Genomic DNA, 17,500 nt, shown 5'->3' with positions numbered 1-17,500 from the left:
TAGACGAACAAGGAGAAGCGAATACGAATGGAGTCGAAAGTGTAAAGAGAAGAGTGTCTGCAGAACCATTCCCTCTCCTTTAGTATGGGTCATAAACCTCTAGTTTTGATCAGACCTAGTAGGTACCAATATGGTAAATGATATCAATCCTTCCAACTGTCTTTTATTCCCCATAGCATACCCAAATTGAAGAAAATTTTATTTACTTAGCAAACCAAAATTGAAGCAAAATGTGAAGTGTCTCTAAGGTGCACATAGAATCACCTTACTGTTGAATGATTTTAGCGAAATGGAGGTTTTTGATATGTGTTTGAATCTTGAATGATGATTAACCTGAAAGATTTCTGGTACAAATGTATTGACTTATTAAACAGAATTAAAGAATAATAAGTTGTGCGAACTATTTACACTTGAAAGCATAACCAAGTCTGAATATCGATGCGATACGCAGATGTTTAGCTCTGCATTAAGATAAGAACTATCCAAAGCAATTCATGATTTCATCCATAATATGGCAATAAGCTCTCTATTGTTTCATTCACCTTTGATAGCCTTCAAACAAACTCAGCCAGCGGTCAGCCAGAACTTCAGGGAGCTACAAGTTTGGCAATTAAAAAAGTGATATCCAACCTATTGCCACCCGATTGGGCGAATGGAATGCCGCTGCCGCTGGACAACGCAGGACACACAAGACTCCCGCTGGGACGCTTATCGGGTTCGCGCCAACTCGCGCCCATTTGCGTAAACGGATCCGGGGGCTGCTTGTTGTCCGGGCGTAAAAATAGAACCAATTATCCCACAACCCAGACCGGCAGCCTAGCCCCAGACGGGCGAAACCCATTTGCCAATCGCGTTCCCCAAGCTCCACGGGGCTGATATGGTACGGCCCCGATCCGGTGCATTCCATTGCCACTTGCCGCGTTTGCTTAAGTCACTTTCGATGTGCGCTGGCAATGAAAAATGTCAAAACTGCCGCAAATTTATCTTACGAAGCGCACCGGACCTGCCTCATGAGACATGAGCAATGGGAGCGAAGGATTGCGAACGCAAGCGCAATCATGGGCAGGTTTCGGATAAATAACGCGCTCCATGTCCCCCACCGGAGGACTCTAACCCCCCCCCCCCCCTCCCCCTGTTTTGGGAACAGGTTTATGGCCGGAGAGCGCGCCAGTCGCTGAAGCTGATCGATGACGGTGCCCTTCGTCCGCGCGTGGTGCAAGTCGCCCTCCTTGGTGGTCCCCCCCGTGGCCAATCGCGGCCACGATGTAGAGAGGATGGTTTGTTGTCCACCATATTGCCGTATCGACGCCGCAATGACGCCACGCAGGACGACGATTGAGCCACGTTGACGTATGGTGGATGAAGATCAATTCTTTCGCTTCTTTTTCTTCGGATCTTCGGAGTGACGTTGCCTCCTGAAGTATCTTGATACCTTTTCCGAAGAACTGAAAGGATAGAGAATGAGCAACAACAAAAAAAAGATCAACAATTTCCTCTCGACACTCGATCCGATCGGAACGTCCCATCGTCGAGATCGTGCGGATGTCACGTCCACGCGCGCGCGCGCGATAGAAGTCGATGAGTTGCTGCACTTCACTGCAAACTTCACTCCGTTGCGCCATCAACAAACAGAGAACGTGAGACGAGATCGAGGTGAATAAATTATTGTTTCTTAAGATGATAAATTCGCAAACACATGCGGGTCCACGGGGCCCACGCACCACTCAGCGGTATACCCGGTGGCACACCGGGCCCAATCGCGGACAGAGATTAAATGGTCCAGATCTGCCCCGGGATCTTGCGGTGCCAGCCAAATCAATACTGGTAGGCGCTGAACTCGATGGGAAAGTGTTGTGTGCGCGTCTTCTCCACAAGCAGCACCGACCCAGTGATCGATGCCTGGGTCCGACCGGCGGGACTGCTGCTGCTGCTGCTGCTCCTGCCGGAATGAGTTAATTTAATCCGAAACACGGTGGCTGACACGCGGCGACCACGTCCACCGGACGCTTGATTAACGAATCTCTCGGAGAAGAGACACTTTCGGCTGGTGGCTGTGGCTCCGGCGACGTGTGGACACGCCAGCTTATCAGATTTCGTTTCGAAATCTGTCTCAATGTGCGACTGCTCGAGGTGATTCGGCTTCCTTTCCGTTCCTTGCTTCCTTTTTTTTGGCACTGAAGTTGGAACGAAACTCAACCTCGTCTGGAGCGTTCGACCGATCGATCGATCGTTGTCGATCGATGCGAAAATGGTCACCGGAATCCATCCCGGATGACGAGGAATCGGAGGTGGAATACGTAATGAGGATGCAGGACGTCGAATCGACGAATTTCGCCAGCATCAGCGAGCCAGCCACCGGATGAGGGATGGCACTAGGGACAAATGGTGGCACAACACCATTTAAATTATGGACCAGACCAGACGGTGGCACCCCGGCCGAAGACGGTTGCATCACGGTTGGAGCCTTTTCGGCAAATTCGCCATCGCCGAGCTCGCTCGATCCGCTGTTTTGCGAGATCGAGGTAGACGACACTCCGAACTCCGGGCCCAAAGATGGATGTAATCAATTTTCGATTCACTTTGTCTCCTCTTGTCGCCTGGCAGCTTTTTATGTGTTTATTTTCGGACCCAGGCGGTTTAAAAGGCAAGGGGTTCAGGGAGAGGCAGCCTTTTCGTTTGATTTGTCTCGACGAAGTTTGGCTGCTGCTGCTTTCTCTCCACTCGTCTCTGCTCATTTCAGGAGCGCGATACGTTTGTCGTCGTCAGCAGCAGCGTCACCGATCGAACGACCGACTGGGGTGGGGGATCAGGGACGTGTTTATTTTATAGCTGGCCAATGTTAATTATGAGTTCACAGAGCCCGAAATGAAGGGTAAATAAATTCAGCAATGGGGCGACCTTTTCGCGCGAAATTTATGTCTTTTATCTGTGGGCTGCCTTTGCCAGTGCCATTGCCAAACGCACAAGGACTCGTTCGTAGAACTAGGGTTTTGGAGTGGTTTGGCAATACGTGTTTGATTTTCAGGGTAAGGAATTTGAATGAAGTCTCCATACGGTGTGCTGGGGAATCATGGAAATCATATCGGTGATTGAGGGATAGCGAAAGAGGCCACGATGTTGGTTCAGAGGTAAATCATTCTATCAATATGCTGCTTTGTATGCTTTCGCCCTTGAATGGAATTTCTAACTGGCATGTTAAACAATGTAAGAGGCACAAAACAACCTTGAAAACACTTTAGCGGTGTCAAAAGTATCTCTTGAGTTAGATATTTTTTTCATGGTTGGAAGGTACTTGGTGGCATGCAATGAATAGATGCACTACCATCTATTCTCATTGAATATCAATCTATCTTATTGAAACGGAGTACTGTACTGTATCATGAGTAATTTCAATCCAAGTTTCATTTTTTGTATCAGGGTTCTTGTTGATGAGGATACATTTCAGTCTGTTAAGGGGGGACTTCGGTATTTAATTTTTTTTGTGACACATGGTTTTAACATTTTTTAACCTGAAAGCTGATCCTTTCAAGAGTATTGTGTAAAAGTTTTGGATCAATCGGAGAAAAACTGGCAAAAATACAGATTTTTGAAAATCCGCGTTTCATACAAGGCTCCATGCAGCCCGCTACTTTGAAAAGAGTTTCCCTAAACCAACGTTTTTAAAGTCGGTGTCCATCGTACCGTAAAAACTACTGGGCCGATCGATTTGAAATTTTCAACACATAATCTGTACACTTTTTGCCAGGTAACCCCGTCGAGAGATCATTAAAATTGTTTATACTTTTTTTTAAAACAATTCTGTAAAGCTCTAGGAATATCAACAAAAACTCTCCTGGGTTACCTAGATAAACTTATAATCTTTCAAACGAGTATCGATTTGTATGTTTCAGATGATCCATCATGTCACTACGATGGACACCGTAAAAAGTATCTTTTCGTTGACACGCCTACCAAAATTTGATGCCATGGAATAGTTTGTACATGAATGTTGCTCAAAACTATATCAAATATTCTTCAAAAGTTGTAGAATAATATGTCATTTATTTGCATAAATAAAGTTGAATGGTTACGTCACAAAAAATCGTCAAAAAAGGGCCTTTTTTGGCCCAAAAATACCGAAGTCCCCCCTTAAGACGAATGGCAGTATTTTATTCATCCAAGCATTGTTAGAGTGTTTCTTTTCGGAAGTGTTTTATACCGCTTAGCTTGGTTCTCTGAGCTTAGAAGTTTATATTGAACATAACCGTGCTCTCTTCTTCCGAAAAAACGCATAATTATTGGGCTTCTAATTATCAAAACTGTATTCCTAGCTTATGATGATCTGATTTCCGTTGGCACAGTTTTAGAAGGATTTCTTTAATTACCAAGAATGCATTTTACCAGGCTCGAATCAAGATATTTATCATTCATTTTAAAGTAATGATGGTAGATTTTGATGAATCGTTTAGATCTTAGATATTTAATATCTGGCGAACAAAATGATATCTATACAAAACAAGTGTAATAAGAAACGTATGCCTATGTACATTTCGCATAACTCATCTCTTAGTGCAATCAGCAAAGACCAGATATGCCTCATGAGTCCGTATTCTGCGAAGAAACGTACATACAAATCTATACTTTTTTTAACGAATACTTGTCATAGTCACTTCAGAATTGTATTATTTTTTAAATCTTTTTGTACCTTACTTGAATCAACCTTTTGAGCACTCAATGCTTGATTTCCAATTCTTTGTAACTTTAAAATTACCCATTTTCCAAGAGGTTGTTGATATTAAGCACCATATGATACATATACTTCCTCCCAAAAACTAAAAACGAATTGACACATTAGAACTTTAAAATTACCCATTTTCGAAGAGGATTAGTCCTTTTCATGTTTTCTATCCGCTTTCCAGTTATGATTCTCTACATATTACATGTTTTATGTTCTTCTAATTAACATGTTTTAGTTCGAGATTATTGAAAGGAATGAGGATTTGAATCAAGTGTTACTTGTAAAATTTTATAGACATCAAAAGATCCAAAGATTATGGAGATTTTAAAGCTTGCTCATGATGTTTAATCAACAGATTTTACAAACCTTATAAAAAGAATGCAAAAATAAAATGTTTCTATCAAGGTAAATAATTCTAATGATCAAAATTTATCTTCTCTAAGATACTTCTGTTACCTTATGCCTCTGATGAGCTCCCTCATTTCCATCTCATCCAGAACTTATCTCTTGATTTGCCGTTTTCTGTATTTAATTCCAATCAAATCAACCACCACCAACCGCGGCACCACTCTTTGTCTCGTCTGATCCCACTTTACGCCACCCTTCAAGCCGAAGCCTCTTCCCTCGAATCGATTGCTCATCCAGATCGCTCATTAATATTCAAAATGGCGTCCGGCAACTGTCTCGGAAGGCCGGAAAGGTAGGCAAAAGAAAAGGAAAACACTTCCAAGTGCAACTCTGGCCATTTATCTTGGCGCCTTAGAGGGAAGAATCCGGCGCGCGCGGCCGTGGCCACTGAAGGCAGGTCAGCTGCCGGGTCGTCAAAACCATCACACGCTGATTGCGCCGCGCTGTAGCCGTAGCAGAAGTGTAGCAGAATGTGTTTGTCCTAACGCATCAACCCCCTCGGTCCACTGGCCGGTATTCACCGATTCGCAAGCCGATTACATCGCCCCACGAGTCAGACGGTCACCTTTTACGGGCCTCGGCTTCAGAACCGCGGCACAAAATGGTTGATAAATTGCTTCGACATTCCATCTTCATCGATCGGCGCACGGCTCGACATCGACATTTTGCAGCCGTGTGCATCGCGCGGCCAATCGTCGTACCGCACCGGTTTTTCTGAGGAACCTAAAGGGCATCAACATCCACGGTATCCACGGCAGAAACGTGCGCGTTGAGGAGGGGGTTCCACGAGATGATTGAACATTCGCACAAATCCGCGCTCGGTCCATAGGGACGGCGGCAAGCGTAGGGAATGCGCGATAAAGGCAAAGGCGATTCCCCAAGTTCATCATTACTCCATTCTTCAATTAAAGCCTATGTCCGGGACGTCCGACCTGGGTCCTGATCGACGTCCTCTCCTCTCCTCTGCTCCTGCTACCCTTTTTTGGGCATCATGGCGGAGGATTTGTGTTTGTGTCTGCGTCTCTCTGTGTATTCCACTGTAAAGATTCCGCTTCTCGCTTTATTTATCTTAAAAGAGATTTATTTTGTTTTTCTCTTCGTCGGATCTCTTGGAGTTCTCGGACGACGACGACGACGACCAGGACGGTTTATTGGGCCCTCCCACCGTGTCCATGCTGAGCTTTGGATTGAACTGAAAACCGACCAGCAGCAGCAGCAGCAGCAGCAGCAGCAGCAGGAGTAGGACTGACAGCCCAGAATCAGCCAATGTAATCGAAAAATGGTGCCCATGAACCACCACCGTTCACATTCCACGTCCATCGGAGACGTTGATCCCGCGCAGTTCTAATATGGTCCAGCGCTTCATTTGAAATGTTTCTGTCGGAGAATCCTTAATTGTATGGCCCGGACCGGCAGGGGGGGTAGAATAGGAAGACGGGAAGAAAGGGAGGAGATTCATTCCGCGGGCCGCAAGAGCAGCGCAAATGGCGCAATTCCAATTCGCTGCCCATAATGGGTAATTAATCAAATGTTGAGTTCGGAAAGAGAGGGCTGGCCCCGGGTATTCTGTGCCACACGGGGAGGACCGGGGGGGAGATAAATAATTATTCTTTTTCGTATCGTGTACGCGTATCCTTCACCGATCAGGGGCCACGGTTCGTGGAGTGTTTTGTAGTTTAGGGAAAAGACGCCATTGTGTTCGCGGCTCGAACTTGAATTCTCGTCTCCGTCGTCTAATCGAGAAGGGAATGCGTGATTGTGGCGAGAAAGAGAGCATCACCGGGCGCATTGCGTGGTGCTGCCATTGGTCATCAGCAACAATTGACGAAAGGCCCTCCCCGGCACCGCGGTCACCCGTGCGCTGATGATGACGTTGATAAATTGAGTTTGAGGAACTGTTCGCTCGCTGTGGCTCGCTGGAATCCAAAGCATAAAAATTGATTGGTTTCCGCGCTCCACAGCCACAGAGTCTCGGCTGCTTCTCGGAGTCCAATCAGCGAAGATTGCTGGCCTGCACGCGCCGCTTGGCCTGGCACACCGTGACACTTCTCTCTCTCTCTCGCTCTCTCTTTATCTCTGTGGCGCGCTTCTGTATATAATGTACCCAAGGAAGGGGGGCGAGGAAGGGGACCGAATAAATCAAACTGGCCACACAGTAGAGAAGAAGCGGCCCCAGGGCGGCAGCAGCACAGAAAAAAAAACATGAAAAGGGAAAGAACCAACCGAGAGCTGGCCACCACCGTTGATGCCGATGAGAGGCCGTTCGCGCGCCAAAGACACCGTGACACTGGGAGGAAGAGGAGGGTGACCGCGTGGTCCTCTAACCCTCCACAACCCCATGTAACGGTCCATGGTTCCAATCGGATGATGACGCCTCAGTCGACGCAAACGGCGGCCATGCTGCTGGTGCTGCTCTGTCCAACAAACTCACTCACGAACAAACTCTATTTGTAATGAGAGATGACAATGATTGATTACCTCTGATGCTGCTGCTGCTGCTGCTGCTCTCCCTCTCTCTCTCTCTGGCACTTCTGTTTTGGTTCCATTCCCTTTCTCACTCGCTCCCTTCGTGGCGACGACGCCGACTACGTTTGCGTCCCCTTTCTAAGCAATCCACAAAAGGGGATGGATTGCTGCGATCCGAGGGACCGCCATGATGCTCTTTCGCTCACTCGCGAACTGTCGTCAACGGACGGACGTCAACGCCAGCGCCAGCATCCTCGTGGTACTCAATGCGCCTGGCAGGAAATTCTGGTGATAGGATCCGGTTTTTTGAGGTATCCGGGCAGCGCTCGGTATTGACTTTCCTTCTGTCGGTCGCGAAGGACTGTCTTCGATTCTCATTGGCACCACGCGGGAGAAGGTGGAGTTGGCTATTGCTAATGCGCTCTCGAGGCGAGTCTAGCGTCCGCTGAGTTTATGCGCAAAAACGTCCCAGACGCGCACACAGAGGAAGAGAGGTGTCTGGACAAAAATCTTGCAGTCACTTCCACCCCTGACGCATTATCCCTGCGACAAGTTAAGGAATGTTACATTTTATTATCTGCCATTAAATCGTATACTGGCAGTGCAGTTACCACCGGAGAGAGAGAGAGAGATGCGACGCAATAAATCCATCGGCAAAGAGGAAGGCGCGTCCTGACGCAATAAATGTCCTGACGGGGAAACTCCAGAATGACGATGACGATGGCTGTAGCGGTTCCAGACAGTTCCAGGAGGGGCGGGTGTCCGTTATCTAACGAAACCATTTCACTCTCTGGGCCCCTTGGTCTTCGTGTCAAGTCGAAGGCAAGTTGAAGGATGGCTGTTACTGTTTCGGCTGCTGCTGCTGCTGAAGAGAGTTTGATAGATTAGAATTTATTTCCCTTCAAAAGTTGCGGGCCCTCATTGGACCGGTTTTTTTGTGGGGTGGATAAAGGGACTCCAAGGAAGGAAAGGGAGAGAGAGAGAGAGAGAGACTGGGATGGATAGACCTAAAAGGAAATGGACGAGTTTTTGGGATGCTTTGTTTTTGTCCTTCCCGGTCCAGGAGAATGATAAATAAGCCCTCAAGGGGTGATATCTGCCATGCTGCCAGTGGCCACGTACAAGCATCGACGTCTAGCTATGTTTCTAATTATGATTCCCCTTTCCCTTGCCTTCACGACGAAAGAGTTATTACGAATCCGGTGAGATCCGTTTTTTGTGCTCTCCATTTTCGCTCGGTCCGAAAGTTAATTATCCGATTTGGCCACCGGTGGCCGGTTTTTCCCCTTCTTCCTTTTTTATTCCTTGGTTTCCATTTCATCCATCGCACTGGAGTATTCCTCCGGTGACTGCCATGGAAATGTAAATTAACAGTCGCTGTGATAAGATTTTTATGCGAAAAACGTGTCAATTCCAGCTGCCGGTCGATTCGGTTCCGGCCATTTTAACGCCTGGATGATAATTTGCCTTCCCTTTTTTTTTTGGCTGACAGAGGTTGGTTCCGATTGAACTGCTGATGCGCTCTCTCGCTCGCTGACACTGACACTAAAATGGCTGATCGGGAATCGGCAACTAGTCAGTCAGTCAGTAGTCGGAGTGGTGGGGTTGAATATATTTTCCAAAAAGAAGAACAAAAAAAAAGAATTGGAAAACGAAAAACATGTTTTCATGCTCGACTCAACGCAACTCAACTCAACTCAACATCAAAACCAATCGCCCTTGCACCCCTTTTTTTATGGGGGAGTGAAAATCCAGTCGAGAACTTCAAAACTGGCCACTCGGCCCGTGCTGCACAACAACGAACGTGCGAGATCAAAAGAGCGGCCAGCCATCAGCATCATCCACGACCGGTTTTTGGTGGTGGTGGTGGTGGTGGCTCCTATTTTTCATTCAATTATGTTTATTCCAATAATTATAACATTAATCAATTATTGAAGCGTGAAATTGAATTAAAACTCTCGTTCGTTCGCTCGCTCGCAACCTTCAAGCGTCCTTAGTTCACCGGATTTTCGCTGCGCTTCTTTCCGGATCCCGGGAATGTCCGTACTGGCGCAAGGATGCATTTTCGCACCAGATTCCCCCGAACGGATTTCGGTGCTTTGATTCTTTTTACACATTTTTCGGCTTCAGAAGTGCAGACTGCATCGTCATAGGGCTTTTCCGCCCATTAACAGCCTCGTGTGTTGTGCATCTCTGCGGCTCAGTGCGTTCCGGAAAAAACCGATGAAATGGCATGTGTGTGATGGACTCGCAGCGTAGCACGAGGACCGTGGTGCTCACAACCTCAAAAACAAAACAGAAAAAATCATCCCCAACAAATTGCCAATGAAACCGTTAACACTCTCGGTGAAGAGCGAAAGTGGAAAGCGAGCAACGAGGAGTAACATTGGGTTGATTACACGTCGTTTGAGCGGGGCAGACCAACTCCAGCGGGAACAACCGGGGCTCTGTGGCCAGGTAACACCGTGGTGTTGGCCGAATTTTCCCCGCGCGCGCGTGAAGCCGTAAATTAAGTTCCCTTTTTCTGGACTCGATTCCCCGGTCGGTCGGGAGGGACAATTTGATTTTTCCTACGGATGCGATGCGCTTGCTACCCGGCCACGCTCTGGCCACCAGTACACCTTTTGATCGTCCTTTTTTTGGCGCGCCAGCCACACATACACAACCGAGGGTAGTGCGCGCGATCCGTGTACTGCAAATTGGTTTTTAACGATCCAATTAAACACCGATCTGTCTTGGCGGGCGTACAAAATATGAAGCAACATGAGCAGCAACGAAGCGTTTCGATGGATGTTGTGGCGGAGCATCAAACGGATGATCCATTTTATGCTTTCTTTCACGATCGAGGTGGCGAGAGTTGCTGTAAATTTGTGGAATTATCCATAACAAATGTGGAACATGTTTATTGATTTTTAAACTCATTTTTGTTGATGTACTCTTTGAATGTAAAAAGATAATGTTTGCTCAGTAATGTGGGGATAGTAACAGTTTAGTACACTTACATATCGATCGTCTTTTGAAATTGCTTTCTATAGATGAAATCCAGAAGCTAAGTAGGTATTTTAGGTCTTCTAAAGCTATTCTGTGTGGGAAAGAAGACTCGCTTTCATCGAAGCTTATAAACAATTAGTGGTGGAAGAAAGATCACTCGCTCCCTAGGCCTTTGTCCCAAGAATACGATAATAGTGCGAAGTTCAAGAGGCTCCAATCGAAACAGCTTGGAGATTAAACATGTATCGAACAAAATTTGATGTACTTTTAAACCACATTCGAAGCCAATATCAATCCGTACCTCATCTTGCTAAAATACAATATACTTAGTGCTTGCGAGGTTCCGTTTAATCCAGGCATAAATGTGGTTGTTGTGAATGTAGCTCAGAATTAAGTTCAGAACTCATCTTGACGAGGGCTCTTATGAAAATTTGATTCACTCTAATGCCGCAAATCGTACATCTACCATTACTCTAGCGACAGGATAGTTGGTGAACTTATAATTTTATGTTTGCTAGAACATCATGAGTCTTAAGGGCGGGCTATGGTAATTTATAGCCATAAAAAGCATCATTTTTGACGATTTTTTTTGTGATGTAACCATTCAACTCACAATGATGATCTATCAAAAGAATATTGATTTGTATTTTTCTGATGACTCATCACGCAGCTACGATGGACACCGGAAAAAGTATCTTTTCGAAGACTTTTCTGCCTAAATTTGATACCATGGATGAAGTGTTTATTAAATCTTCCCCAAAATAGAACTAAATATTCTTCAAAAGTTGTAGTTTAATATGCCATTCATTTAAAAGAATAAAATTGAATGGTTACGTCACAAAAAATCGTTAAAAATGATCCTTGTTTTGTTAAGAAATTACCGAAGCCCTCCCTTAAGGATCAAGTAAACTTATTTGTGTGTGAATTAAATGCTGGAATAATGGTAAGAAGCTTATTATTCCATAAAGTTTTTTTTATTCTTCACGACTATAATGATGTCCTCATGATGATTATCAAATGGTGTTCTCTGCTCATTCAATTCTTCTTGGAACAAATATTGTAAGGAGGATATTTTGCTCGATCAGCTTTCGAGCTGATTTTTTTTTGATTCTTTCTTCGCAATAGGTGCTGCTTGTGGTTGTCTCGACTTCATTCTCTTGGACCAACTATTTCCGTAATGACAAGATTTGTAACTCTTATTTTTATACAACTTTTGATAGTTGTATGACGATAACAAACATTCATCTTTGTATAAAATTTTCTCGTTTTTCCTGGCATTTCTACATCTACCAAATGTAATTTGTTACTGGAGCTCACATTTGAAATGATTCTATCAGTCGAATGAGATGATTTTCAACGCGAACGTAGAAATGAACTCAAAAACGTTGCCCAAATTGGCCTCGAAATCAAGCTGGCGGGATCATGGCGCTCCTCGGACCTCCAAACCGGGGTTGATATCAAATATTCACCATTTTCCACCCTGCCCGGGGGCTACCAATTTTCCACACCAGTGCGTTGCTTTGGATTGCCGGTCGTTCGAAGCCAGCAACGCGCTCATTTTCCGTTCCATCCCATTTTTTTTTTGTTGTTTTTCCTCCTCCACGCGAACGAGTAGCTTAAATAATTAATAAAACAAAAAAATCCGTGGCCCGCGAGAGCGAACCCCCCTAAAAAAAGGCATCTCTGAAGCTGGAGATTTTCACACTTTTTTGCCGAAAACCCTACACCCCGCTCTCAGACACCCGCGTGGCCGCTTTGGCAGGCGTTCATTATCGAATCAGCAACAGCGCAGCGCAGCGCAGTGGCCATCCGGTTTGGCACCGGACCCTGGTTCCTGTCGGCAATGATTTCCTCAATTAGCTGCGCAGGATGCGCCACACAACGCGCGCCCAAGGTGTGAACCGGTGGCGCTGGGTGGCACTGGCTGGCACAGGATTCCGATTCCAGCGTGTGCTCAAAACAAAAAAATGGCCTGCTCAGAATTCACTAGCCCGAGCCTCACGACAAGCAACCAACAGCAACAATGGCGCAGAGGAACATATAAGAAAAAAAATGTATCGGTGAACTGTTCCGTTTTTGCCACTTTTTTTCGGACGTTCCGGTCACCATTTACCACCATTTGGCCCACAGTAGCAGTCAATTTCGAGGGTGCCTTCAACACCAGCCAGGTTCAGGCTTTTTTCGGAAAACGGGGTTGTTCCGTTGGCGCGAGCCCTGAAGTGGGTGCGTTGCGAGACCGAGTGAGATAGATGGATATCGTTTAGCAACAGCAACAGCACCAGCATCAGTGACATGTGGGTGTAGAGGGTGGACTGGCAACCCCCCTGAGTGTGTGTGTTTGTTATATTAAATTGAAATCGGCAATTTGACAAAATCGTTTCGTACGCTGCTAGTGCTTTGCAGCCGCTTCCACGTCGCTACTACGTAACCACTCTCCGGTTTGACAGGAAAAGCGAGAAAAACGGAAACAACAAAAGGAACAACAAAATGTTCATGTGAAACAAACAGACAAAAAACATGGAAGCTACGGGAGTAGCAAACTATAGTCGCACCAAAGATTGGTCCCTTTGTTGGGGTGGGAATTGAATCGTGGGTATCACCAGCAGCAGCAGCAGCAGCAGCAGCAGCATAAAGCATAAGCCTAAACCTTCTAGCGAGTGAGTGCGGTGCCTGTGCTCGCATGGAATGGAAAAATAAAGCCGGAAAAACGGTCCGGGTTTGGCCACGCGGGGCCATGAAGGGCACTGATAGTTGTTTTGTTGCACATTTGCCGAGCGCGACACGTGTGAACGTGAATTGTGTTTAACTATGCGGATTCTGCTGTTGATTCTTTTTCTTCTTTTTTTGGATCCTTTTTTTTCGTTTGCTCTCTGCTATCGTTTTCTGTATTTCGCTGTTGATAGTACCGGGAGTAGCAAACACACACTCGCATGGTGGTAGCAGCAACCTGTTGGGCCACTTGGTTGATAAATTAATGTTTTTCTAACACCCTCCCGCTCCGGGGATGTCGCGTACCCCGAATGTTCCAGTTTGAAGTGCCCCTTACTAGTACCGCTACTGAAGTGGTTAATCGCAAATAGGCCATTTTTTGTTGTTGTTTGAAGATGCTCTTTGTGGGCTGCGTGAGTGTTTTAGTACAAATTGATTTATGCTCGAGCACACTCCATCCTACTGGATGGGGATGGGATGGATCATTGTTATACAAATACCACTCCTGATCGATCACCTCTTCATTCGGGTGATTGTGATGCTGCAACATGTTGCTTTATGATGACCGCGCTCTCCACTGAGGTGTACTAATCCAATTGTAAAGGGTTTTGTATCATAGGCTTGCACTTCGATGTATCATTTTGTTTATTACATTCAACGAGAGTCTCTTTCGGCTGATTTCAAGCAATTATTTGGTTATTCTATGTCATAACGATCAGCTTAAATCATAAGTGAGTAGATTGAAATGTATTTACCAAAATTATTTTATTTCAAAGTAGACTAAGCAGAATGTCGATCTCATAAATATGCCGCTATTTTCTTTTGAAAGTCACAGAAATGTTGTCGTATTGCTATTAGTTTTATTTAATATAAATTAATTATATTGATGTTTTCGTGTCTAAAAAGGTTCCCTCTTCATCCAATGACGTGAAACAAATTATACAATTGTTGTTGTTACAACGTATAAATTGAAAATAAACCGTTTTGTACCTTCGGTCGAAAAGGTACGACAGATAAAGCGATCTCAGAGGTTTAGGTCTAAAGCATTGTCATAACAGGCGAAAAGGAATCGGCAAATTTTATGTTTGGGTGAATTAGAAAGCGAACAGGTTTTATTTAAGCGGAAAAAGTACTCACAAATATTGATCAATTGCCAGAACATGCATTTCTGTGTATCTGAAACTATTAAGAGTTGAGAAACACTTGAAAGTCACATTACCAGTATTTTTAAAAATTATCAATCCATGGACTTGGCGGTTTTCAAAGAAAAAAGAATCCAAGAAAATGAATAAAGATAAATTAAAACTGCGGACTAGTGGAATATAAATTGGCTAAGCAGCCTTCCACTTTTGCGCACCTTTTGTTGCAACAAGCCAAACGAAAAACAATAATTCTTCCTCCATTCCATAATTGCCTTGTCATAAAATGTGATAAGAAATTTTCTTTAAAATTGCTTCGTAAAATCACGACACCAAGCTCGCAAACCCGATAGCGTTCTGTCCTGTTATTAAAAATAGCATCGACCCATATCTGGAACGAGTTCAGACCAATTTCGACGCCAGACGTCGATCGATCGATCGATCGAGCTGCACGAGCGTTAAGAAATCTGTCCCAAATCGCTTCCTCGTGCGAAAAGTTCCTTTTTATTACCTGTTGTTGTTGTCCTCTTTTTTACGCGCTCCTGACACAACACACCGGACACTTGCTTTCGCTCCGGACGAACGATTCCCTCGAAACCCGCTTGAGCTGCCGGCGCATTCGATTTGGGATTTCGTTAATTTAAAATCTGGTAGCCACCTAATTTATGCTCGGTTTGCCATTTTATTACTTTTATGCTGCTCCGTTTCCGTACCGCCCTGCTTTCAATCTCACTCCTTCCTTGGCCAGCAAGCTGTGGTGACTTTCTTCCCAATCCTCAATCCATCCTTCGTTTATGGCCACGACAGCAACGGCGACGACTACGTCGACGACGGCGACAACGCGACAGTTTGATGATTTTACGCGGGAAAACAGGTTTCACGTTGTCACTGGCCGGTCTGGTTAATGGTTGGCTAATGCTTTTGCACGCGAAGAAGAGACAGTTGCAAACCGGACAACATACGGCATACAGCTGTCCGCTCCTGCTGGTACCGAGGGAATGCTCATTGAGATGAGATGGCCAGTCAGTTCGGTGTGCTCGGTGATTGGTCTATGCTGCTGTTGCTGTCGTTTACTGATGGTATAGAATCTCAAAAGCCAACCCCACGATGCGGTGTGACCCTTCTGCTGCATTTCTGCTGATTGTTATTAATTGTTTTGCGGGATGCACTCGCGCGAATGCAGCGCAATGCAGTCCACGGCGAGGATCCACTTTGTCCGGCCCGCTAGTCCATCAACGCCCGTTTGTCGTCTCGTCCGGGCCGGAGCCATTCGTGGGTCGTATGACGGTGTGACGTTGAATTTGCGCTCGTGTGGTGTGTGTGGAAACGACATTCCGTGCATCGCGTGTCCGTCCGTGCAGACCGGTGCCACGATGCTGTTGGCTGATTGGCAGAGATTAAAACAGGATCTCACGAATCTGAGCGGCCCGGAGCTGAAGCGGTTTTGTGGGAATTATCGCGAGAAGAGCAAGGGGAGAGCTGCTCGTGGTTCGGATACCGGGCAATAGATCGCGCTGCATGCACTGTTTTATTTTTTATGATTTGGTGTTTTATGTCTTTTGTGTGGTTAATGATCCGATGGTTGCTTGAACCATTTGGCCTTTATTGTTCAAGCTTTTCGCTTCATTAAAATGGAAATTGCCGGCTAGGTAATCAAGCTCTACTTTGACAGATGCAATTACATTTTATTTATTAACTATTCATCTTTAATGAATCATCAATTATAGGGCTCATTATCACACGTGATGAATGTCCACGAACAAGAAGACATTTTAAGCGAAACACTTGTCCCTTGTTGGCTACAATCAACTGACCTCATTCCTCAATGGGTACGCAAAGTGAAAGCAACTCCTTCTGCTGCTGCAAGGATATCATTCCAATTGATATTTCCATCAGAAGAATGTTGAGCCATTTACGTCTTACAATGACGTGCCGTGGCAGATTGCGGTCGATGGCAGGTTCCATAAAACACGGCATCTCGCCTTGACCACAGCAGCAGCAGCACCAGCAATGGCAGTGTCGTCAAGTGGACCAGTCCATCACCGGTCCATCAACCTTTTGCGCCCATTACGCGATCACGATCACTCGGTAAACACCACGCTAGCCGAGAGCATGTGTGCTCGATCTCTCGTGCTGTGGGCCTGGTGACCAGGCCTGGTGCTACATTCATCAACGCCAGTGGACGACAGACCTCCTCCTCCTCATCCTCTCCCAGTACCCCCTGGGATCAACCTGGCGCGTACAGCGCACATAAAACTCAAAAACAAGACAATAAATCAATAATATTCGCGTTTGACGTGTTAATTTATTTTATTTACATTCCTTCAATCGTCGTCGGCGGCGGCGGCCATTACCCAGGCCTGCTCAGCATCCAGCAGACCTCCTCTAGGTCTGGTGTGTGGTGCGTGTGGCCTGGTGCTGGGATTCGGGTCAGCCGAGGTACGAGCAGCAGGATATTTGCTTCGCACTCCCCCCGTGGCCAATAACCATCACGGACAGCAATCCGTCTCATGGCGCCCGTCGCTGAACTGACAACTTGACGACAGGCACGCAAGACGAGAACTGACGTACCATTCACCGAGTAGGCCATGCGTTGCCTTTTGGTAGTTAGAGCTGGCCGTAGTGGACCTGTGACATCGAACTAGTACCAATCGAATGACATCACTACACGACCTTTACACGACAAAGGTGAAACAACAAAAACACCAAAAAACCGCGCCCCACTGGATACTTGGAATGCGTATTTGGAGCTCCCGTCCCGCTCCACGACTCCTTACTGTAACAATGTTTTCAGTTTTTTTATTTATTGCCGCAAAGGGAAATTTATGGCGTACGACGCAACCACCACCGATGACGCCATGCCACGCCATGGCGCTTCTTTTAACGGGAACAGGAATGTATCTTCGGGGCCTGAGGCTGCCCCTCATAAGTCGAACAGTTCCGACGACGACGAGGGGCGAGCGCATCTCGCTAATAATGATATTTGCAGCGGGCGCTGATGGCGTCCGTCAGTCAGTCTGAAGGCCAGTTTCGTTGGTCCGAACGGCCCGTGGCCAGTTTACTGGGAGGA

Source organism: Anopheles aquasalis, chromosome 2 (assembly GCF_943734665.1).
Source record: "Anopheles aquasalis chromosome 2, idAnoAquaMG_Q_19, whole genome shotgun sequence".
NCBI classification, from domain to species: Eukaryota; Metazoa; Arthropoda; class Insecta; order Diptera; family Culicidae; genus Anopheles; species Anopheles aquasalis.
This window is presented reverse-complemented; position numbering follows the sequence as displayed.